The 24,057-nt window shown below is 46.5% G+C and overlaps 1 pseudogene; it reads right to left on the bottom strand.

Moving 5' to 3' along the window:
• LOC121556882 overlaps positions 1-24,057 on the bottom strand; it is a 152,513-nt pseudogene that overhangs the window by 85,365 nt on the left and 43,091 nt on the right.

Here is a 24,057-nt window from a genome sequence, read left to right on the forward strand (position 1 = left end):
TTTTATTTTATATAGCCCTTCTTACATCAGCTAATATCTCGAAGTGCTGTACAGAAACCCAGCCTAAAACCCCAAACAGCTAGTAATGCAGGTGTAGAAGCACGGTGGCTAGGAAAAACTCCCTAGAAAGGCAAAACCTAGGAAGAAACCTAGAGAGGAACCAGGCTATGAGGGGTGGCCAGTCCTCTTCTGGCTGTGCGGGTGGAGATTATAACAGAACCATGCCAAGATGTTCAAAAATGTTCATAAGTGACAAGCATGGTCAAATAATAATCAGGCTTAAATCTCAGTTGGCTTTTCATAGCCGATCATTAGAGTTTAAAACAGCAGGTCTGGGACAGGTAGGGGGTTCCATAACCGCAGGCAGAACAGTTTAAACTGGAATAGCAGCAAGGCCAGGCGGACTGGGGACAGCAAGGAGTCACCACGGCCGGTAGTCCCGACGTATGGTCCTAGGGCTCAGGTCTCTCAGTTGGCTTTTCATAGCCGATCATTTAGAGTTGAAAACAGCAGGTCTGGGACAGGTAGGGGTTTCGTAGCCGCAGGCAGAACAGTTGAAACTGGAATAGCAGCAAGGCCAGGCGGACTGGGGACAGCAAGGTGTCATCATGCCCGGTAGTCCTGACGTATGGTCCTAGGGCTCAGGTTCTCAGAGAGAAAGAGAGAACGAGAGAATTAGAGAGAGAGCATACTTAAATTCACACAGGACACTGGATAAGACAGGAGAAGTACTCCAGGTATAACCAACTAACCCCAGCCCCCCGACACATAAACTACTGCAGCATAAATACTGGAGGCTGAGACAGGAGCGGTCCGGAGACACTGTGGCCCCATCCGAAGAAACCCCCGGACAGGCGCCAAACAGGAAGGATATAACCCCACCCCACTCCGCCCAAAGCACAGCCCCCGCACCACTAGAGGGATATCCCCAACCACCAACTTACAATCCTGAGACAAGGCCGAGTATAGCCCACAGAGGTCTCACCACAGCACAAACCAAGGGGGGCGCCAACCCAGACAGGAAGATCACGTCAGTAACTCAACCCACTCAAGTGACGCACCCCTCCCAGGGACGGCATGAAAGAGCACCAGCAAGCCAGTGACTCAGCCCCTGCAACAGGGTTAGAGGCAGAGAACCCCAGTGGAGGGGAACCGGCCCGGCAGAGACAGCAAGGGCTGTTCGTTGCTCCAGCCTCCGTTCACCTTCACACTCCTGGGCCAGACTACACTCAATCATATGACCTACTGAAGAGATAAGTCTTCAGTAAAGACTTAAAGGTTGAGACCGAGTCTGCGTCTCTCACATGGGTAGGCAGACTGTTCCATAAAAATGGAGATCTATAGGAGAAAGCCCTGCCTCCCGCTGTTTGCTTAGAAATTCTAGGGACAATTAGGAGGCCTGCGTCTTGTGACCGTAGCGTACGTATTGGTATGTACGGCAGGACCAACTCGGGAAAGATAGGTAGGAGCAAGCCCATGTAACGCTTTATAGGTTAACAGTAAAACCTTGAAATCAGCCCTTGCCTTAACAGGAAGCCAGTGTAGGGGAAGCTAGCACTGGAGTAATATGATCAAATTTCTTGGTTCTAGTCAGGATTCTAGCACCGTATTTAGCACTAACTGAAGTTTATTTAGTGCTTTATCCGGGTAGACGGAAAATAGAGCATTGCAGTAGTCTAATCTAGAAGTAACAAATGCATGGATTAATTTTTTCTGCATCATTTTTGGACAGAAAATTTCTGATTTTTGCAATGTTACTTAGATGGAAAAAAGCTGTCCTTGGAAACAGTCTTGATATGTTCGTCAAAAGAGAGATCAGGGTCAAGAGAACGCCTAGGTCCTTACAGTTTTATTTGAGACGACTTTACAACCATCAAGATGAATTGTCAGATTTAACAGAAGATCTCTTTGTTTCTTGGGACCTAGTACAAGCATCTCTGTTTTGTCCGAGTTTAAAAGTAAAAAGTTTTCAGCCATCCACTTCCATGTCTGAAACACAGGCTTCTAGCGAGGGCAATTTTGGGGCTTCACCATGCTTCATTGAAATGTACAGCTGTGTGTCATCCGCATAGCAGTGAAAGTTAACATTATGTTTTCGAATAACATCCCCAAGAGGTAAAATATATAGTGAAAACAATAGTGGTCCTAAAAACGGAACCTTGAGGAACACCGAAATGTACAGTTGATTTGTCGGAGGACAGACCATTTCACAGAGACAAACTGATATCTTTCCGACAGGTAGGATCTAAACCAGGCCAGAACTTGTCCGTGTAGACCAATTTGGTTTCAGTCTCTCCAAAAGAATGTGGTGATCGATGGTGTCAAAGGCAGCACTAAGGTCTAGTAGCACGAGGACAGATGCAGAGCCTCGGTCTGACGCCATTAAAAGGTCATTTACCACCTTCACAAGTGCAGTCTCAGTGCTATGATGGGGTCTAAACCAGACTGAAGCATTTCGTATACATTGTTTGTCTTCAGAAAGGCAGTGAGTTGCTGCGCAACAGCTTTTTCTAAAATTTTTGAGAGGAATGGAAGATTCGATATAGGCCGATAGTTTTTTATATTTTCCGGGTCAAGGTTTGGCTTTTTCAAGAGAGGCTTATCACTGCCACTTTTAGTGAGTTTGGTACACATCCGGTGGATAGAGAGCTGTTTATTATGTTCAACATAGGAGGGCCAAGCACAGGAAGCAGCTCCTTCAGCAGTTTAGTAGGAATAGGATCCAGTATGCAGCTTGAAGGTTTAGAGGCCATGATTATTTTCATCATTGTGTCAAGAGATATAGTACTAAAACACTTAGAGTGTCTCTCCCGATCCCAGGCCTCGCAGAAATTGCAGATCCAGGACAGCTAAGCCCCTGGAGGAATACGCAGATTCAAAGAGGAGTCCGTAATTTGCTTTCTAATGGTCATGATCTTTTCCTCAAAAAGTTCATGAATTTATCACTGCTGAAGTGAAAACCATCCTCTCTTGGGAATGCTGCTTTTTAGTTAGCTTTGCAACAGTATCAAAAAGAAATTTTGGATTGTTCTTATTTTCCTCGATTAATTTGGAAAAGTAGGATGATCGAGCAGCAGTGAGGGCTCTTCGGTACTGCACGGTACTGTCTTTCCAAGCTAGTCGGAAGACTTCCAGTTTGGTGTGGCGCCATTTCCGTTCCAATTTCCTGGAAGCTTGCTTCAAAGCTCGGGTATTTTCTGTATACCAGGGAGCTAGTTTCTTATGACAAATGTTTTTCGTTTTTAGGGGTGCAACTGCATCTAGGGTATTGCGCAAGGTTAAATTGAGTTCCTCAGTTAAGTGGTTAACTGATTTTTGTCCTCTGACGTCCTTGGGTAGGCAGAAGGAGTCTGGAAGGGCATCAATGAATTTTTGTGTTGTCTGAGAATTTATAGCACGACTTTTGATGCTCCTTGGTTGGGGTCTGAGCAGATTATTTGTTGCGATTGCAAACGTAATAAAATGGTGGTCCGATAGTCCAGGATTTTGTGGAAAAACATTAAGATCTACAACATTTATTCCATGGGACAAAACTAGGTCCAGAGTATGACTGTGGCAGTGAGTAGGTCCAGAGACATGTTGGACAAAACCCACTGAGTCGATAATGGCTCCGAAAGACTTTTGGAGTGGGTCTGTGGACTTCTCCATGTGAATATTAAAATCACCAAAAATTAGAATATGATCTGCTATGACTACAAGGTCTGATAGGAATTCAGGAAACTCAGAGAGGAACGCTGTATATGGCCCAGGAGGCCTGTAAACAGTAGCTATAAAAAGTGATTGAGTAGGCTGCATAGATTTCATGACTAGAAGCTCGAAAGATGAAAACGTCATTTTTTTTTGTAAATTGAAATTTGCTATCGTAAATGTTAGCAACACCTCCGCCTTTGCGGGATGCACGGGGAATATGGTCACTAGTGTAACCAGGAGGTGAGGCCTCATTTAACACAGCAAATTCATCAGGCTTAAGCCATGTTTCAGTCAGGCCAATCACATCAAGATTATGATCAGTGATTAGTTCATTGACTATGACTGCCTTTGAAGTGAGGGATCTAACATTAAGTAACCCTATTTTGAGATGTGAGGTATCACGATCTCTTTCAATAATGGCAGGAATGGAGGAGGTCTTTATCCTAATAAGATTGCTAGGGTGAACACCACCATGTTTAGTTTTGCCCAACCTAGGTCGAGGCACAGACACAGTCTCAATGGGTATGGCTGAGCTGACTACACTGACTATGCTATTGGCAGACTCCACTAAGCTGGCAGGTTGGCTAACAGCCTGCTGCCTGGCCTGCACCCTATTTCACTGTGGGGGCTAGAGGAGTTAGAGCCCTATCTATGTTGGTAGATAAGAGGAGAGCACCCCTCCAGTTAGGATGGAGTCCGTCACTCCTCAGCAGGTCAGGCTTGATCCTGTTTGTGGGGTGAGTCCCAGAAAGAGGGCCAATTATCCACAAATGTTATCTTTTGGGAGGGGGCAGAAAACAGTTTTCAACCAGCGATTGAGTGCTGAGACTCTGCTGTAGAGCTCGTCCACTTCCCCTAACTGGGAGGGGGGCCAGAGACAATTACTCGATGCCGACACATCTTTCTAGCTGATTTACACGCTGAAGCTATGTTGCACTTTGGTGACCTCTGACTGTTTCATCCCTAACATCGTTGGTGCCGACGTGGATAACAATATCTCTATACTCTCTACACTCGCCAGTTTTAGCTTTAGCCAGCACCATCTTTAGATTAGCCTTAACGTCGGTAGCCCTGCCCCCTGGTAAACAGTGTATGATCGCTGGGTGATTCGTTTTAAGTCTAATACTGCGGGTAATGGAGTCGCCAATGACTAGGGTTTTCAATTTGTCAGAGCTAATGGTGGGAGCCTTGGAGTCTCAGACCCCGTAACAGGGAGGAGTAGAGACTAGAGAAGACTCAGACTCGGACTCCGACTCGCTACATAATGGGGAAAACCGGTTGAAGGTTTCTGTCGGCTGAATGAGCGACACCGGTTGAGCATTCCAACAGTATTTCCCTCCAGAAGCCATGAGAAAGTTGTCCGGCTGCGGGGACTGTGCGGGGGATTTATACTAACATTACTGTCTGTACTTACTGGTGGCACAGACGCTGTTTCTTCCTTTCCTACACTGATATTACCTTGCCTAACGATTGCGTCTGAAGCTGGGCTTGTAGCACAGCTATTCGCCGTAAGGCGAGAATTCTCCTGTATATTATGAGTACAGCGACTGCAATTAGAAGACATCATGTTAATGTTACTACTTAGCTTCCGGCTGTTGAAGATGTTGATGAACCATGTCCAGATAAAGCGTCCGGAGTGAAAAAGTTGAATAAGGGAAAAAAGTTGCGATGGAAAAAAAGGAAAATAACGTAAAGTTGGCAGCCCAAAACGCGACAGGAAAAAAAAAAAACTGTAACTTAAAGCGGGTACAGCCTCAGGGTTCACAGTAAAACGCGGAACTGGAAGTTGCACAGATTTTTCACAACGTTCACGTTTGCGCTCAGCAGACCGGATATTTGCTCAGTGCCGAAAATATTTTGAGGGAACATTGTTTATAACAATACGAAGCGTGAACGTCTGATTAATTCAGTTCCTACCAGTTGCGTTAATGGATTTCACTCCACAATATAATAGCCACTGTACTAATTATAGTTATAATTACTAGTTATAATACCTGTATATAAAACACATTACAACATAATGTTCATTGGGTCTACATTAATTAGGTTAAAAGGTAAACAAGTCATTGACCCGTCAATTCTTTCATGTTAGGTTATTGCATAAGCTATAAAGCGGGAACATACAGCAACATTCAAATCAGATTTGTGAGTTAAAACATATTTGAATCATTTTCATTCTTGGTGTCTTAACATATCTAGGATATATTTGTCACAATTAAATGTAGACCCAATGAACTCTATGTTATAATGTGGTTAATGTGTTTCTATACAGGTATTATAACCCACAGATGGTAAACAGTGCAGGGGCCGTTTTAGTACAGTGGCCATTAACGCAACTGGTAGGAACTGAATTAAATCAGACGTTCACGCTTCGTATTGTTATACATAAACAATAAAAATAAGTCACACCTTCAAGTAAAAAATTAAAATAAAATGAAAATACAAAATGGTTCATTTCTGACCGCTCACACACTCCTCCACCCACCCCTAGACTCCATAGCAGCAGATAACCCACCCCTAGACTCCATAGCAGCAGATAACCCACCCCTAGACTCCATAGTAGCAGATAACCCACCCCTAGACTCCATAGCAGCAGATAACCCACCCCTAGACTCCATAGCAGCAGATAACCCACCCCTAGACTCCATAGCAGCAGATAACCCACCCCTAGACTCCATAGCAGCAGATAACCCACCCCTAGACTCCATAGCAGCAGATAACCCACCCCTAGACTCCATAGCAGCAGATAACCCACCCCTAGACTCCATAGCAGCAGATAACCCACCCCTAGACTCCATAGTAGCAGATAACCCACCCCTAGACTCCATAGTAGCAGATAACCCACCCCTAGACTCCATAGTAGCAGATAACCCACCCCTAGACTCCATAGCAGCAGATAACCCACCCCTAGACTCCATAGCAGCAGATACCCACCCCTAGACTCCATAGCAGCAGATAACCCACCCCTAGACTCCATAGCAGCAGATAACCCACCCCTAGACTCCATAGCAGCAGATAACCCACCCCTAGACTCCATAGCAGCAGATAACCCAGACCTCAGGACTCACGACTCCATAGTAGCAGATAACCCACCCCTAGACTCCATAGTAGCAGATAACCCACCCCAGACTCCATAGCAGCAGATAACCCACCCTAGACTCCATAGCAGCAGATAACCCACCCCTAGACTCCATAGCAGCAGATAACCCACCCTAGACTCCATAGCAGCAGATAACCCACCCCTAGACTCCATAGCAGCAGATAACCCACCCCTAGACTCCATAGCAACAGATAACCCACCCCTAGACTCCATAGCAGCAGATAACCCACCCTAGACTCCATAGCAGCAGATAACCCACCCTAGACTCCATAGCAGCAGATAACCCACCCTAGACTCCATAGCAGCAGATAACCCACCCCTAGACTCCATAGCAGCAGATAACCCACCCCTAGACTCCATAGCAGCAGATAACCCACCCCTAGACTCCATAGCAGCAGATAACCCACCCCTAGACTCCATAGCAGCAGATAACCCACCCCTAGACTCCAGGCATAGCAGCAGATAACCCACCCCCTAGACTCCCATAGCAGCAGATAACCCACCCCTAGACTCCATAGCAGCAGATAACCCACCCTAGACTCCATAGCAACAGATAACCCACCCCTAGACTCCATAGCAGCAGATAACCCACCCCTAGACTCCATAGCAGCAGATAACCCACCCCTGTGTACAGCAGACTCCAGGCATAGCAGCAGATATGACAGCCGGGCCTCTCTGGCACGGGGCATGTTGGTGTCCAGGTTACAGCGGTACTTCCTGAGGTCAGCCTTACAGGCCTTGGTCAGAGAGTAGCTGACCTTGTAGTCCTGGTATATCAGCTTCTGACGCGTGGTCAGGGCATCTCGACACTGGGGAGGGAGGGAGGGAGGGAGGGAGGGAGGGGAGAGAGAGAGAGACAGAGAGACACAGAGAGAGAGACAGAGAGACACAGAGAGAGAGACATAGAGACACAGACAGAGAGAGAGAGTTTTAGTCATTGTCACATGAAAAGAGAGCTTTTACACACATCCAAATGTGGCATAGGAGTTGGAAAAAATGAGGACAGCTTGAGAAAAAAAAGATCTGCTCATTGTTGGCTGCCCTACTAATGATCTGCTCATTGTTGGCTGCCCTACTAATGATCTGCTCATTGTTGGCTGCCCCTACTAATGATCTGCTCATTGTTGGCTGCCCCCTACTAATGATCTGCTCATTGTTGCTGCCCTACTAATGATCTGCTCATTGTTGGCTGCCCCTACTAATGATCTGCTCATTGTTGGCTGCCCCTACTAATGATCTGCTCATTGTTGGCTGCCCTACTAATGATCTGCTCATTGTTGGCTGCCCCTACTAATGATCTGCTCATTGTTGGCTGCCCCTACTAATGATCTGCTCATTGTGGCTGCCCTACTAATGATCTGCTCATTGTTGGCTGCCCCCTACTAATGATCTGCTCATTGTTGGCTGCCCCCTACTAATGATCTGCTCATTGTTGGCTGCCCTACTAATGATCTGCTCATTGTTGGCTGCCCTACTAATGATCTGCTCATTGTTGGCTGCCCCCTACTAATGAGCTGCTCATTGTTGGCTGCCCTACTAATGATCTGCTCATTGTTGGCTGCCCTACTAATGATCTGCTCATTGTTGGCTGCCCCTACTAATGATCTGCTCATTGTTGGCTGCCCTACTAATGATCTGCTCATTGTTGGCTGCCCCCTAATGATCTGCTCATTGTTGGCTGCCCTACTAATGATCTGCTCATTGTTGGCTGCCCTACTAATGATCTGCTCATTGTTGGCTGCCCCTACTAATGATCTGCACATTGTTGGCTGCCCTACTAATGATCTGCTCATTGTTGGCTGCCCTACTAATGATCTGCTCATTGTTGAGCTGCCCTACTAATGATCTGCTCATTGTTGGCTGCCCTACTAATGATCTGCTCATTGTTGGCTGCCCCTACTAATGATATGCTCATTGTTGGCTGCCCTACTAATGATCTGCTCATTGTTGGCTGCCCTACTAATGATCTGCTCATTGTTGGCTGCCCCTACTAATGATCTGCTCATTGTTGGCTGCCCCTACTAATGATCTGCTCATTGTTGGCTGCCCTACTAATGATCTGCTCATTGTTGGCTGCCCCTACTAATGATCTGCTCATTGTTGGCTGCCCTACTAATGATCTGCTCATTGTTGGCTGCCCCTACTAATGATCTGCTCATTGTTGGCTGCCCTACTAATGATCTGCTCATTGTTGGCTGCCCCTACTAATGATCTGCTCATTGTTGGCTGCCCCCTACTAATGATCTGCTCATTGTTGGCTGCCCTACTAATGATCTGCTCATTGTTGGCTGCCCCTACTAATGATCTGCTCATTGTTAGCTGCCCTACTAATGATCTGCTCATTGTTGGCTGCCCCTACTAATGATCTGCTCATTGGGCGCCCACATGATCTGCTCATTGTTGGCTGCCCCTACTAATGATCTGCTCATTGTTGGCTGCCCTACTAATGATCTGCTCATTGTTGGCTGCCCCCTACTAATGATCTGCTCATTGTTGGCTGCCCTACTAATGATCTGCTCATTGTTGGCTGCCCCCTACTAATGATCTGCTCATTGTTGGCTGCCCTACTAATGATCTGCTCATTGTTGGCTGCCCCTACTAATGATCTGCTCATTGTTGGCTGCCCTACTAATGATCTGCTCATTGTTGGCTGCCCTACTAATGATCTGCTCATTGTTGGCTGCCCTACTAATGATCTGCTCATTGTTGGCTGCCCCTACTAATGATCTGCTCATTGTTGGCTGCCCTACTAATGATCTGCTCATTGTTGGCTGCCCCTACTAATGATCTGCTCATTGTTGGCTACCCTACTAATGATCTGCTCATTGTTGGCTGCCCCTACTAATGATCTGCTCATTGTTGGCTGCCCTACTAATGATCTGCTCATTGTTGGCTGCCCTACTAATGATCTGCTCATTGTTGGCTGCCCCTACTAATGATCTGCTCATTGTTGGCTGCCCTACTAATGATCTGCTCATTGTTGGCTGCCCTACTAATGATCTGCTCATTGTTGCCGCCCTACTAATGATCTGCTCATTGTTGGCTGCCCTACTAATGATCTGCTCATTGTTGGCTGCCCCTACTAATGATCTGCTCATTGTTGGCTGCCCTACTAATGATCTGCTCATTGTTGGCTGCCCCTACTAATGATCTGCTCATTGTTGGCTGCCCTACTAATGATCTGCTCATTGTTGGCTGCCCCTACTAATGATCTGCTCATTGTTGGCTGCCCCTACTAATGATCTGCTCATTGTTGGCTGCCCCTACTAATGATCTGCTCATTGTTGGCTGCCCCTACTAATGATCTGCTCATTGTTGGCTGCCCCTACTAATGATCTGCTCATTGTTGGCTGCCCCTACTAATGATCTGCTCATTGTTGGCTGCCCCTACTAATGATCTGCTCATTGTTGGCTGCCCTACTATGATCGCTCATTGTTGGCTGCCCTACTAATGATCTGCTCATTGTTGGCTGCCCTACTAATGATCTGCTCATTGTTGGCTGCCCCTACTAATGATCTGCTCATTGTTGGCTGCCCTACTAATGATCTGCTCATTGTTGGCTGCCCCTACTAATGATCTGCTCATTGTTGGCTGCCCTACTAATGATCTGCTCATTGTTGGCTGCCCCTACTAATGATCTGCTCATTGTTGGCTGCCCTACTAATGATCTGCTCATTGTTGGCTGCCCCTACTAATGATCTGCTCATTGTTGGCTGCCCCTACTAATGATCTGCTCATTGTTGGCTGCCCTACTAATGATCTGCTCATTGTTGGCTGCCCCTACTAATGATCTGCTCATTGTTGGCTGCCCTACTAATGATCTGCTCATTGTTGGCTGCCCCCTACTAATGATCTGCTCATTGTTGGCTGCCCCTACTAATGATCTGCTCATTGTTGGCTGCCCTACTAATGATCTGCTCATTGTTGGCTGCCCCTACTAATGATCTGCTCATTGTTGGCTGCCCCTACTAATGATCTGCTCATTGTTGGCTGCCCTACTAATGATCCGCTCATTGTTGGCTGCCCCTACTAATGATCTGCTCATTGTTGGCTGCCCCCTACTAATGATCTGCTCATTGTTGGCTGCCCTACTAATGATCTGCTCATTGTTGGCTGCCCCCTACTAATGATCTGCTCATTGTTGGCTGCCCTACTAATGATCTGCTCATTGTTGGCTGCCCCTACTAATGATCTGCTCATTGTTGGCTGCCCCTACTAATGATCTGCTCATTGTTGGCTGCCCTACTAATGATCTGCTCATTGTTGGCTGCCCCTACTAATGATCTGCTCATTGTTGGCTGCCCTACTAATGATCTGCTCATTGTTGGCTGCCCTACTAATGATCTGCTCATTGTTGGCTGCCCTACTAATGATCTGCTCATTGTTGGCTGCCCCTACTAATGATCTGCTCATTGTTGGCTGCCCCTACTAATGATCTGCTCATTGTTGGCTGCCCTACTAATGATCTGCTCATTGTTGGCTGCCCCTACTAATGATCTGCTCATTGTTGGCTGCCCCCTACTAATGATCTAGCTCATTGTTGGCTGCCCCTACTAATGATCTGCTCATTGTTGGCTGCCCCTACTAATGATCTGCTCATTGTTGGCTGCCCCTACTAATGATCTGCTCATTGTTGGCTGCCCCTACTAATGATCTGCTCATTGTTGGCTGCCCCTACTAATGATCTGCTCATTGTTGGCTGCCCCTACTAATGATCTGCTCATTGTTGGCTGCCCTACTAATGATCTGCTCATTGTTGGCTGCCCCTACTAATGATCTGCTCATTGTTGGCTGCCCTACTAATGATCTGCTCATTGTTGGCTGCCCTACTAATGATCTGCTCATTGTTGGCTGCCCCTACTAATGATCTGCTCATTGTTGGCTGCCCTACTAATGATCTGCTCATTGTTGGCTGCCCTACTAATGATCTGCTCATTGTTGGCTGCCCTACTAATGATCTGCTCATTGTTGGCTGCCCCTACTAATGATCTGCTCATTGTTGGCTGCCCCTACTAATGATCTGCTCATTGTTGGCTGCCCCTACTAATGATCTGCTCATTGTTGGCTGCCCTACTAATGATCTGCTCATTGTTGGCTGCCCCTACTAATGATCTGCTCATTGTTGGCTGCCCTACTAATGATCTGCTCATTGTTGGCTGCCCTACTAATGATCTGCTCATTGTTGGCTGCCCTACTAATGATCTGCTCATTGTTGGCTGCCCTACTAATGATCTGCTCATTGTTGGCTGCCCCTACTAATGATCTGCTCATTGTTGGCTGCCCTACTAATGATCTGCTCATTGTTGGCTGCCCCTACTAATGATCTGCTCATTGTTGGCTGCCCCTACTAATGATCTGCTCATTGTTGGCTGCCCTACTAATGATCTTTAATAAAGCTTTTAGTTCAACACTGAACCACTAAAAGCTTCAGCAAAGACAGCATGTAGCTTCATTCTTATTATCAGTCCTGACCAAAAATCTCCCTCCCTCCCTCCCTCCCTCCCTCCCTCCCAGCCTCCCTCCCTCCCTCCCCGCCTCCCTCCCTCCCTCCCTCCCAGCCTCCCTCCCTCCCTCCCAGCCTGCCTCCCTCCCTCCCTCCTCCAGCCTCCTCCTCAGCCTCCCTCCCTCCCAGCCTCCCTCCCTCCCTCCCAGCCTGCCTCCCTCCCTCCTCCTCCCAGCCTCCCTCCCTCCCTCCCTCCCAGAGTCCTGTGGGTTTGTCTACGTTGTGACTATGCTAGAATATATTGGATTAGAAATGCCATATGTTTGTATATACTGTATATAATCATATATAGATTCAATCATATATATGTTTATCATATCAATAATCTGCACACGTGTTGTGTTTAACATTGGTTTTCTCCATACCTTCTCAGACATGGCCTCCTCAAACTTGTGGTTAAAGAGACACTTGTAGACCTTGCCCTCTCCTGCTTGGGTCTGGAAGAACAGAGGAACACAGAGACCAGTCAACATCCTTAGTAACCTGAAGAACAGAGACCAGTCAACATCCTTAGTAACCTGAAGAACAGAGACCAGTCAACATCCTTAGTAACCCGAAGAACAGAGACCAGTCAACATCCTTAGTAACCCGAAGAACAGAGACCAGTCAACATCCTTAGTAACCTGAAGAACAGAGACCAGTCAACATCCTTAGTAACCTGAAGAACAGAGACCAGTCAACATCCTTAGTAACCTGAAGAACAGAGACCAGTCAACATCCTTAGTAACCTGAAGAACAGAGACCAGTCAACATCCTTAGTAACCTGAAGAACAGAGACCAGTCAACATCCTTAGTAACCTGAAGAACAGAGACCAGTCAACATCCTTAGTAACCTGAAGAACAGAGACCAGTCAACATCCTTAGTAACCTGAAGAACAGAGACCAGTCAACATCCTTAGTAACCTGAAGAACAGAGACCAGTCAACATCCTTAGTAACCTGAAGAACAGAGACCAGTCAACATCCTTAGTAACCTGAAGAACAGAGACCAGTCAACATCCTTAGTAACCTGAAGAACAGAGACCAGTCAACATCCTTAGTAACCTGAAGAACAGAGACCAGTCAACATCCTTAGTAACCTGAAGAACAGAGACCAGTCAACATCCTTAGTAACCTGAAACAGAGACCAGTCATCATCCTTAGAAAAGAACAGAGACCAGTCAACATCCTTAGTAACCTGAAGCATCAGATCATTCTTTCCGTTATGTAAGGTTATGTAAGGGAAGATGAGCAGTGTACGTTTTCACAGAAGCGTTCTCGGTCCTCTCGGCAGGAGAAGTACAGGTATCTGTCCAGGTGGAAGTCATCTGACGACAGCTCCGCTACACGCATGATGCTCTTCTTACACTCCTCCCTGATTGGATGAGCCAGGTGCTGTTGCTCCGCCTCTCGGACTAAGGCTTTCTCCAGACACGCTATGACCTCACCCTGTGAATGGATGTCCTGGAGGAGGGCGGGATGGGGGAGAGACGGAGAGGGAGGGGGAGGAGGGAGAGGGAATGGGGGGAGAGGGAGGGGAGGGGCAGAGGAGAGAAGAACAGTTCATTAATCCATAGGGGATGGACATTTACCAAAACCATCAGGTTTGAGAGAGAGCGAGACAGAGAGAGAGCGAGACAGAGAGAGAGCGACAGAGAGAGAGAGAGAGACAGAGAGAGAGAGAGAGAGAGAGACAGAGAGAGAGAGAGAGAGAGACAGAGAGAGAGAGCGACAGAGAGAGAGCGAGACGGAGAGAGAGCGAGACAGAGAGAGCGACAGAGAGAGAACCTGGCACCCTCAGCAAACAAACACCTACCTGGAGGTGACAGCACTCCCTCCCCAATATGCCCCCCTAGACACAACTATGACAAAACAACCAACAAAAACTCCTGCAGCTCTGTCTGTACATAGTCAATGGTAGGCTTCGAGGGGACTCCTACAGTAGGTAGGTACACCTTCAGCTCATCTCTTGGCAGTAGTACTGTACAGTTGTGGTCAAAAGTTTTGAGAATGACACAAATACTAATTTTCACAAAGTCTGCTGCCTCAGTTTTGATGATGGCAATTTGCATATACTCCAGAATGTCATGAAGAGTGATCAGATGAATTGCAAAGTCCCTCTTTGCCATGAAAATGAACTTAATCCCCCAAAAACATTTCCACTGCATTTCAGCCCTGCCACAAAAGGACCAGCTGCCATCATGTTAGTGATTCTCTCGTTAACACAGGTGAGAGTGTTGACGAGGACAAGGCTGGAGATCACTCTGTCATGCTGATTGAGTTAGAATAACAGACTGGAAGCTTTAAAAGGAGGGTGGTGCTTGAAATCATTGTTCTTCCTCTGTTAACCATGGTTACCTGCAAGGAAAAACGTGCCGTCATCATTGCTTTGCACAAAAAAGGGCTTCACAGGCAAGGATATTGCTGCTAGTAAGATTGCACCTAAATCAACCATTTATCAGATCATCAAGAACTTCAAGGAGAGCGGTTCAATTGTTGTGAAGGCGTCAGGGCGCCCAAGAAAGTCCTGCAAGCGCCAGGACCGTCTCCTAAAGTTGATTCAGCTGCGGGATCGGGGCACCACCAGTGCAGAGCTTGCTCAGGAATGGCAGCAGGCAGGTGTGAGTGCATCTGCACGCACAGTGAGGCAAAGACTTTTGGAGGATGGCCTGGTGTCAAGAAGGGCAGCAAAGAAGCCACTTCTCTCCAGGAAAAACATCAGGGACAGACTGATATTCTGCAAAAGGTACAGGGATTGGACTGCTGAGGACTGGGGTAATTTCATTTTCTCTGATGAATCCCCTTTCCGATTGTTTGGGGCATCCGGAAAACACCTTGTCCGGAGAAGACAAGGTGAGCGCTACCATCAGTCCTGTGTCATGCCAAAGGTAAAGCATCCTGAGACCATTCATGTGTGGGGTTGCTTCTCAGCCAAGGGAGTGGTCTCACTCACAATTTTGCCTAAGAACACAGCCATGAATAAAGAATGGTACCAACACATCCTCCGAGAGCAACTTCTCCCAACCATCCAAGAACAGTTTGGTGATGACCAATGCCTTTTCCAGCATGATGGAGCACCTTGCCATAAGGCAAAAGTGATAACTAAGTGGTTCAGGGAACAAAACATTTTGGGTCCATGGCCAGGAAACTCCCCAGACCTTAATCCCATTGAGAACTTGTGGTCGATCCTCAAGAGGCGGGTGGACAAACAAAAACCCACAAATTCTGACAAACTCCAAGCATTGATTATGCAAGAATGGGCTGCCATCAGTCAGGATGTGGCCCAGAAGTTAATTGACAGCATGCCAGGGCAGATTGCAGAGGTCTTGAAAAAGAAGGGTCAACACTGCAAATATTGACTCTTTGCATAAACTTAATGTAATTATCAATAAAAGCCTTTGACACTTATGGAATGCTTGTAATTATACTTCAGTATACCATAGTAACACCTGACAAAAATATCTCATTACACTGAAGCAGCGAACTTTGTGAAGACCAATACTTGTGTCATTCTCAAAAGCGTTTGACCACGACTGTAGACTACTTTATCACAAGTCTCTCGGAGCCTTCACAGTCAGCCCACTGACACCCCTATCAGATCACAGCAAAATCACAGTCTACTTGAACAGAGCAACACTGAATCATGAGGCATCAAAGCCGAACAAACTGCATATTATTAAGAAATGCTATAGATGGAAGGAAAGTAGTCAAAATAATTAGCCAACAACAAATTCAATCCCTTTTAGAGAACTTCCTGGACAAAACGTTTCACTGTAATAGTGAAGGTGTAAACTTGGCAGTAGAAAACCTAAACAGTATGTTTGACCTCTCAGCTTCCCTGTCAAATCTAAAAATGTCAAGCAGACAACCTAAGAAAATTAATAACAATGACAAAATGGTTTGACGAAGAACGAAAAAACCTAAGAAAGAAATTGAGGAACCTATCCAACCAAAAACATAGAGACCCAGAGAACCTGAGCCTGAGCCTTCACTATGGTGAATCACTAAAACAATACAGAAATACACTATGGAAAAAAGAAGGAACAGCATGTCAGAAATAAGCTCAATGTAATTGAAGAATCCATAGACTCTAACCACTTCTGGGAAAATTGGAACACACTAAACAAACAACACGAAGAGTTATCTATCCAAAACGGAGATGTATGGTCTGACATTCTCCTGTAGAATTCTCTGATACAGAGCAGAATTCATGGTTCCTTCTATTAAGGCAAGTCGTCCAGGTCCTGAGGCAGCAAAGTATCCCCAAACCATCACACCACCACCACCACCACCATGCTTGACCTTTGGTATGATGTTCTTACTGTGGAATGCAGTGTTTGGTTTTCGCCAGACATAATGGGACCATGTCGTCCAAAAAGTTATACTTTTGAATCATCTGTCCATAGAACGTTCTTCCAAGAGTCTTGATGATCATCCAGGTTCTTTTTGGCAAACTTGAGTCAACTTTTTGGACGAGATGGGTCCCAATATGCCTGGCGAAAACCAAATACTGCATTCCACAGTAAGAACATCATACCAAAGGTCAAGCATGGTGGTGGTGGTGTGATGGTTTGGGGATGCTTTGCTGCCTCAGGACCTGGACGACTTGCCTTAATAGAAGGAACCATGAATTCTGCTCTGTATCAGATAATTCTACAGGAGAATGTCAGACCATCCGTCTGTGAGCTGAAGTTGAAGCGCAGCTGGGTCATGCAGCAAGACAATGATCCAAAACCCACAATCAAGTCTACATGAAAATAGCTAAAAAGCAACACATTTGAAGTTTTGGAATGGCCTAGTCAAAGTCCAGACCTAATCCCAATTGAGATGTTGTGGCAGGACTTGAAACGAGCAGTTCATGCTTGAAAACCAACACGTCACTGAGTTAAAGCAGTTCTGCATGGAAGAGTGGGCCAAAATTCCTCCACAGCGACGTGAGAGACTGATCAACAACTACAGGAAGCATTTGGTTGGAGTCATTGCAGCTAAAGGTGGCACAACCAGTTATTGAGTGTAAGGGGGCAATTACTTTTTCACACAGGGGAATTGGGTGTTGCATAACTTTGTTTATGAAATAAATGAAATAAATGAAATAAATGAAATAAATGAAATAAATATGTAATTGTTGTGTTATTTGTTCACTTACGTTCCCTTTATCTAATATTAGGTTTTGATTGAAGATCTGATAACATTCAGTATCACAAATATGCAAAAGTAGAGAAAATTAGAAAAGGGGGAAAATACTTTTTCATAGCACTGTATACACACCTGTTCTGAAAGGCCCCAGAGTCTGCAACACAACTAAGCAACACCACAACAAACCTGCCAAGAGAGGGCCGCCCACCAAAACTCACAGACCAGGCAAGGAGGGCATTAATCAGAGGCAACAAAGAGTCCAAAGACAACCCTGAAGGAGCTGCAAAGCTCCACAGCAGAGATTGGAGTATCTGTCCATAGGACCATTTTAAGCCGTACACTCCACAGAGCTGGGCTTTACGGAAGAGTGGCCAGAAAAAAGCTGTTGCTTAAAGAAAAAAATAAGCAAACACGTTTGGTGTTCGCCAAAAGGCATGTAGGAGACTCCCCAAACATATGGAAGAAGGTACTCTGGTCAGATGAGACTAAAATTGAGCTTTTTGGCCATCAAGGAAAACGCTATGTCTGGGGCAAACCCAACACCTCTCATCACCCCGAGAACACCATCCCCACAGTGAAGCATGGTGGTGGCAGCATCATGCTGTGGGGATGTTTTTCCATCGGCAGGGACTGGGAAACTGGTCAAAATTGAAGGAATGATGGATAGTGCTAAATACAGGGAAATTCTTGAGGGAAACCTGTTTCAGTCTTCCAGAGATTTGAGACTGGGACAGAGGTTCACCTTCCAGCAGGACAATGACCCTAAGCATACTGCTAAAGCAACACTTGAGTGGTTTAAGGGGAAACATTTAAATGTCTTGGAATGGCCTCGTCAAAGCCCATACCTCAATCCAATTGAGTATCTGTGGTATGACTTAAAGATCGCTGTACACCAGCGGAACCCATCCAACTTTCCTGGCGCCGACGAAGATGGCGGCCTCGCGATTAGCTCTTAGGAAACTTTGCAGTATTTTGTTTTTTTATGTATTATTTTTTTACATTATTAGCTCAGAAAATTTCATACAGCCGGGGAAAACTATTGGATATCAGAGCGGCGGTAACTCACCAGCATTACGACCAGGAATACGACTTTCCCGAAGCAGATCCTTTGTTTGCTCTCCAAAGGGCAACTGAACTGATTCCAGAAACATCGCCGGCGGAGGAGAGGGGTTCTCAGTTCATCGCGCAGACAGGAATAAATATCTCTCCGGGGAAGCAGAAGGGCGGAGGTGTGTGTTTCATGATTAACGACTCATGTTGTAATTGTAGTAACATACAGGAACTCGAGTCCTTTTGTTCACCCGACCTAGAATATCTCACAATCAAATGCCGACCGATTTATCTCCCAAGATAATTTTATTCGGTTATAGTCCCGGCCGTGTATATCCCCCCTCAAGCCGATACCACAACGGCCCTCAAAGAACTTCACTGGACCTTATGCAAATTGGAAACCACATATCCTGAGGCTGCATTTATTGTAGCCGGGGATTTTAGCAAAGCAAATTTGAGGACTAGGCTGCCGAAGTTCTATCAACATATTGACTGTTGTACTCGCGCTGCCAAAATCCTCGACCATTGCTAGTCGAACTTCCAGAATGGTTATAAGGCCCTCCCCCGCCCTCCTTTCTGCAAATCTGACCACGACTCCATTTTGCTCCTCCCTTCCTATAGGCAGAAACTCAAACAGGAAATACCTGTGCTAAGGACTATTCAATGCTGGTCTGACCAATCGGAATCCATGCTTCAAGATTGTTTTGATCACGCGGACTGGGATATATTCCGGGTAGCTTCCGAAAATAATTTTGACGAATACACTGAAACGGTGACTGAGTCTATCAGGAAGTGTATAGGTGATGTTGTGCCCACTGTGACTATTAAAACCTACCCTAACCAGAAACAGTGGATAGACGGCAGCATTCGCGCCAATCTGAAAGCGTGAACCACTGCATTCAACCATGGCAAGGTGACTGGGAATATGGCAGAATACAAACAGTGTAGCTACTCACTCCGCAAGGCAATTAAACTGGCAAAACATCAGTATAGAGACAAAGTGGAGTCACAATTCAACGGCTCAGACACGAGACGTATGTGGCAGGGTCTACAGACAATCACAGACTACAAAAGGAAAACCAGCCACGTCGCCGACACCGACGTCTCGCTTCCAGACAAGCTAAACACCTTCTTCGCCCGCTTTGAGGATAACACAGTGCCACTGACGAGGCCCACTACCAAGGACTGTGGCCTCTCCTTCTCCGTGGCCGACGTGAGTAAGACATTTAAACGTGTTAACCCCTGCAAGGCTGCCGGCCCAGACGGCATCCCTAGCCGCGTCCTCAGAGCATGTTCAGACCAGCTGGCTGGTGTTTACAGACATATTCAATCTCTCCCTATCCCAGTCTGCTGTTGCCACATGCTTCAAGATGGCCACCATTGTTCCTGTACCCAAGAAAGCAAAGGTAACTGAACTAAATTACTATCGCCCTGTAGCACTCACCTCTGTCACCATAAAGTGCTTTGAGAGACTAGTCAAGGATCATATCACCTCTACCTTACCTGTCACCCTAGACCCACTTCAATTTGCTTACCGCCCCAATAGATCCACAGACGATGCAATCGCCATCACACTGCACACTGCCCTATCCCGTCTGGACAAGAGGAATACCTACAGTGGGGAGAACAAGTATTTGATACACTGCCGATTTAGCAGGTTTTCCTACTTACAAAGCATGTAGAAGTCTGTAATTTTAATCACAGATACAAAAATGCAGAAAATCACATTGTATGATTTTTAAGTAATTAATTTGCATTTTATTGCATGACATAAGTATTTGATACATCAGAAAAGCAGAACTTAATATTTGGTACATAAACCTTTGTTTGCAATTACAGAGATCATACGTTTCCTGTAGGTCTTGACCAGGTTTGCACACACTGCAGCAGGGATTTTGGCCCACTCTTCCATACAGACCTTCTCCAGATCCTTCAGGTTTTGGGGCTGTCACTGGGCAATACGGACTTTAAGCTCCCTCCAAAGATTTTCTATTGGGTTCAGGTCTGGAGACTGGCTAGGCTACTCCAGGACCTTGAGATGCTTCTTACGGAGTCACTCCTTAGTTGCCCTGGCTGTGTGTTTCGGGGTCGTTGTCATGCTGGAAGACCCAGCCACGACCCATCTTCAATGCTCTTACTGAGGGAAGGAGGTTGTTGGCCAAGATCTCGTGATACATGGCCCCATCCATCCTCCCCTCAATACGGTGCAGTCGTCCTGTCCCCTTTGCAGAAAAGCATCCCCAAAGAATGATGTTTCCACCTCCATGCTTCCGGTTGGGATGGTGTTCTTGGGGTTGTACTCATCCTTCTTCTTCCTCCAAACACGGCGAGTGGAGTTTAGACCAAAAAGCTAAATTTTTGTCTCACCAGAACACATGACCTTCTCCCATTCCTCCTCTGGATCATCCAGATGGTCATGGCAAACTTCAGACGGGCCTGGACATGCGCTGGCTTGAGCAGGATAATTTTAATCCATGACGGCGTAGTGTGTTACTAATGGTTTTCTTTGAGACTGTGGTCCCAGCTCTCTTCAGGTCATTGACCAGGTCCTGCCGTGTAGTTCTGGGCTGATCCCTCACCTTCCTCATGATCATTGATGCCCCACGAGGTGAGATCTTGCATGGAGCCCCAGACCGAGGGTGATTGACCGTCATCTTGAACTTCTTCCATTTTCTAATAATTGCGCCAACAGTTGTTGCCTTCTCACCAAGCTGCTTGCCTATTGTCCTGTAGCCCATCCCAGCCTTGTGCAGGTCTACAATTTTATCCCTGATGTCCTTACACAGCTCTCTGGTCTTGGCCATTGTGGAGAGGTTGGAGTCTGTTTGATTGAGTGTGTGGACAGGTATCTTTTATACAGGTAACGAGTTCAAACAGGTGCAGTTAATACAGGTAATGAGTGGAGAACATGCTTTGTAAGTAGGAAAACCTGCAAAATCGGCAGTGTATCAAATACTTGTTCTCCCCACTGTATGTAAGAATGCTGTTCATTGACTATAGCTCAGCATTCAACACCATAGTACCCTCCAAGCTCATCATCAAACTCGAGGCCCTGGGTCTGAACCCCGCCCTGTGCAACTGGATCCTGGACTTCCTGACGGGCCGTCCCCCAGGTGGTGAAGGTAGGAAACAGCATCTCCACTTTGCTGATCCACAACACCGGGGCCCCACAAGGGTGCGTGCTCAGCCCCCTGCTGTATTCCCTGTTCACCCATGACTGCGTGGCCAAGCACGCCTCCAACTCAATCATCAAGTTTGCAGACGACACAACATTAGTAGGCTTGATTACTAACAATGACGAGACAGCCTACAGGGAGGAGGTGAGGGCTCTGGGAGTGTGGTGCCAGGAAAATAACCTCTCACTCAACGTCAACAAAACAAAGGGAGATTATTGTGGACTTCAGGAAACACAGAGGGTGCACCCCCCTATCCACATCGACGGGACCGCAGTGGAGAAGGTGGAAAGCTTCAAGTTCCTTGGCGTACACATCACCGACAAACTGAAATGGTCCACCCACGCAGACAGTGTGGTGAAGAAGGCGCAACAGAGCCTCTTCAACCTCAGGAGGCTGAAGAAATTCGGCTTGGCACCTAAAACCCTCACAAACTTTTACAGATGCCCAATTGAGAGCATCCTGTCGGGCTGTATTACCGCCTGGTACGGCAACTGCACCGCCCGCAACCGCATGGCTCTCCAGAGGGTGGTGCGGTCTGCCGAACGCATTATCGGGGGGCAAACTACCAGCCCTCCAGCATACCTACAGCACCCGATGTCACAGGAAGGCCAAAAAGATCATCAACGACATCAACCACATGAGCCACTGCCTGTTCATCCCGCTATCATCCAGAAGGCGTGGTCAGTACAGGTGCATCAAAGCTGGGACCGAGAGAATGAAAAACAGCTTCTATCTCAAGGCCATCAGACTGTTAAATAGCCATCACTAGCACATTAGAGGCTGCTGCTGCCTATTGAAATCACTGGCCACTTTAAGAAATGGAACACTAGTCACTTTAATAATGTTTCCATTTCTTGCACTACTCATCTCATATGTATATACTGCATTCTATTCTATAATATTCTACTGTATCTTAGTCCATGCCGCTCTGTCATTGCTTGTCCATATATGTATATATTCTTAAATTCCATTCCTTACTAGATTTGTGTGTATTGGGTATATGTTGTGAAATTGTTAGATATTACTTGTTAGATATTACTGCACTGTCGGAGCTAGAAACACAAGCATTTCGCTACACCCGCTATAACATCTGCTAAACACGTGTATGTGACAAATTCAATTTCATTTGAAGGAGCTGGAGCAGTTTTGCCTTGAAGAATGGGCAGAAATCCCAGTGGCTAGATGTGCCAAGCTTATAGAGACATACCCCAAGAGACTTGCAGCTGTAATTGCTGCAAAAGGTGGCTCTACAAAGTATTGACTTTGGGGGGGTGAATAGTTATGCACGCTCAAGTTCTGTGTTTTTGTCTTATTTATTGTTTGTTTCACAAGAAAAAATATTTTGCATCTTCAAAGTGGTAGGCATGTTGTGCAAATCAAATGATACAAACCCCCCAAAAAATCCATTTTAATTCCAGGTTGTAAGGCAACAAAATAGGAAAAATGCCAAGGGGGGTGAATACTGTCACAAGCCACTGCATCTGATTTTTTATTTAAGGTTTCTCCTCCCACACGATGAATTATTCATTAGAGAGTGCACTATGAAGTGGTCCTAACCAATCACTAGACACCCAGAGACAATGGTGCCTCAGCCTTCCTCCCTATGAGTAACACTACAACTCCCATCTCACCTTGTCTCCGATGTTGATGCTTCCACAGCGTAGCGTGTTGATGTCCCTCTCTACACGTGTCCATGAAGCCACAGATCAGCCTGTAGTCGGAGAAGATGATGGAGGCCATCTTGGTAATGTACTGGTGACACTGGTACTCAGTGATGTTACCACGGTGACCCACCAGGCAGGACACCAGGTAACCCTTACCTCGCTCCTCCTCCGAACACTCCTTAATCTGAGAGGGGGCAGGGGGAGACACAGGGGTTAAATACACACTCCTTAATCTGAGAGGGGGCAGGGGGAGACACAGGGGTTAAATACACACTCCTTAATCTGAGAGGGGCAGGGGGGGGCACAGGGGTTAAATACACACTCCTTAATCTGAGAGGGGAGGGGAGACACAGGGGTTAAATACACACTCCTTAATCTGAGAGGGGCAGAGGAACACAGGGTTAAATACACACTCCTTAATCTGAGAGGGGGCAGGGGGAACACAGGGGTTAAATACACACTCCTTAATCTGAGAGGGGGCAGGGGGAGACACAGGGGTTAAATACACACTCCTTAATCTGAGAGGGGGCAGGGGGAGACACAGGGGTTAAATACACACTCCTTAATCTGAGAGGGGCAGGGGGAGACACAGGGGTTAAATACACACTCCTTAATCTGAGAGGGGGCAGGGGGAGACACAGGGGTTAAATACACACTCCTTAATCTGAGAGGGGGCAGGGGGAGACACAGGGGTTAAATACACACTCCTTAATCTGAAGGGGGCAGGGGGAGACACAGGGGTTAAATACACACTCCTTA

The sequence above is a fragment of the Coregonus clupeaformis genome, unplaced genomic scaffold (genome assembly GCF_020615455.1).
Source record: "Coregonus clupeaformis isolate EN_2021a unplaced genomic scaffold, ASM2061545v1 scaf0181, whole genome shotgun sequence".
Taxonomy (NCBI): Eukaryota; Metazoa; Chordata; class Actinopteri; order Salmoniformes; family Salmonidae; genus Coregonus; species Coregonus clupeaformis.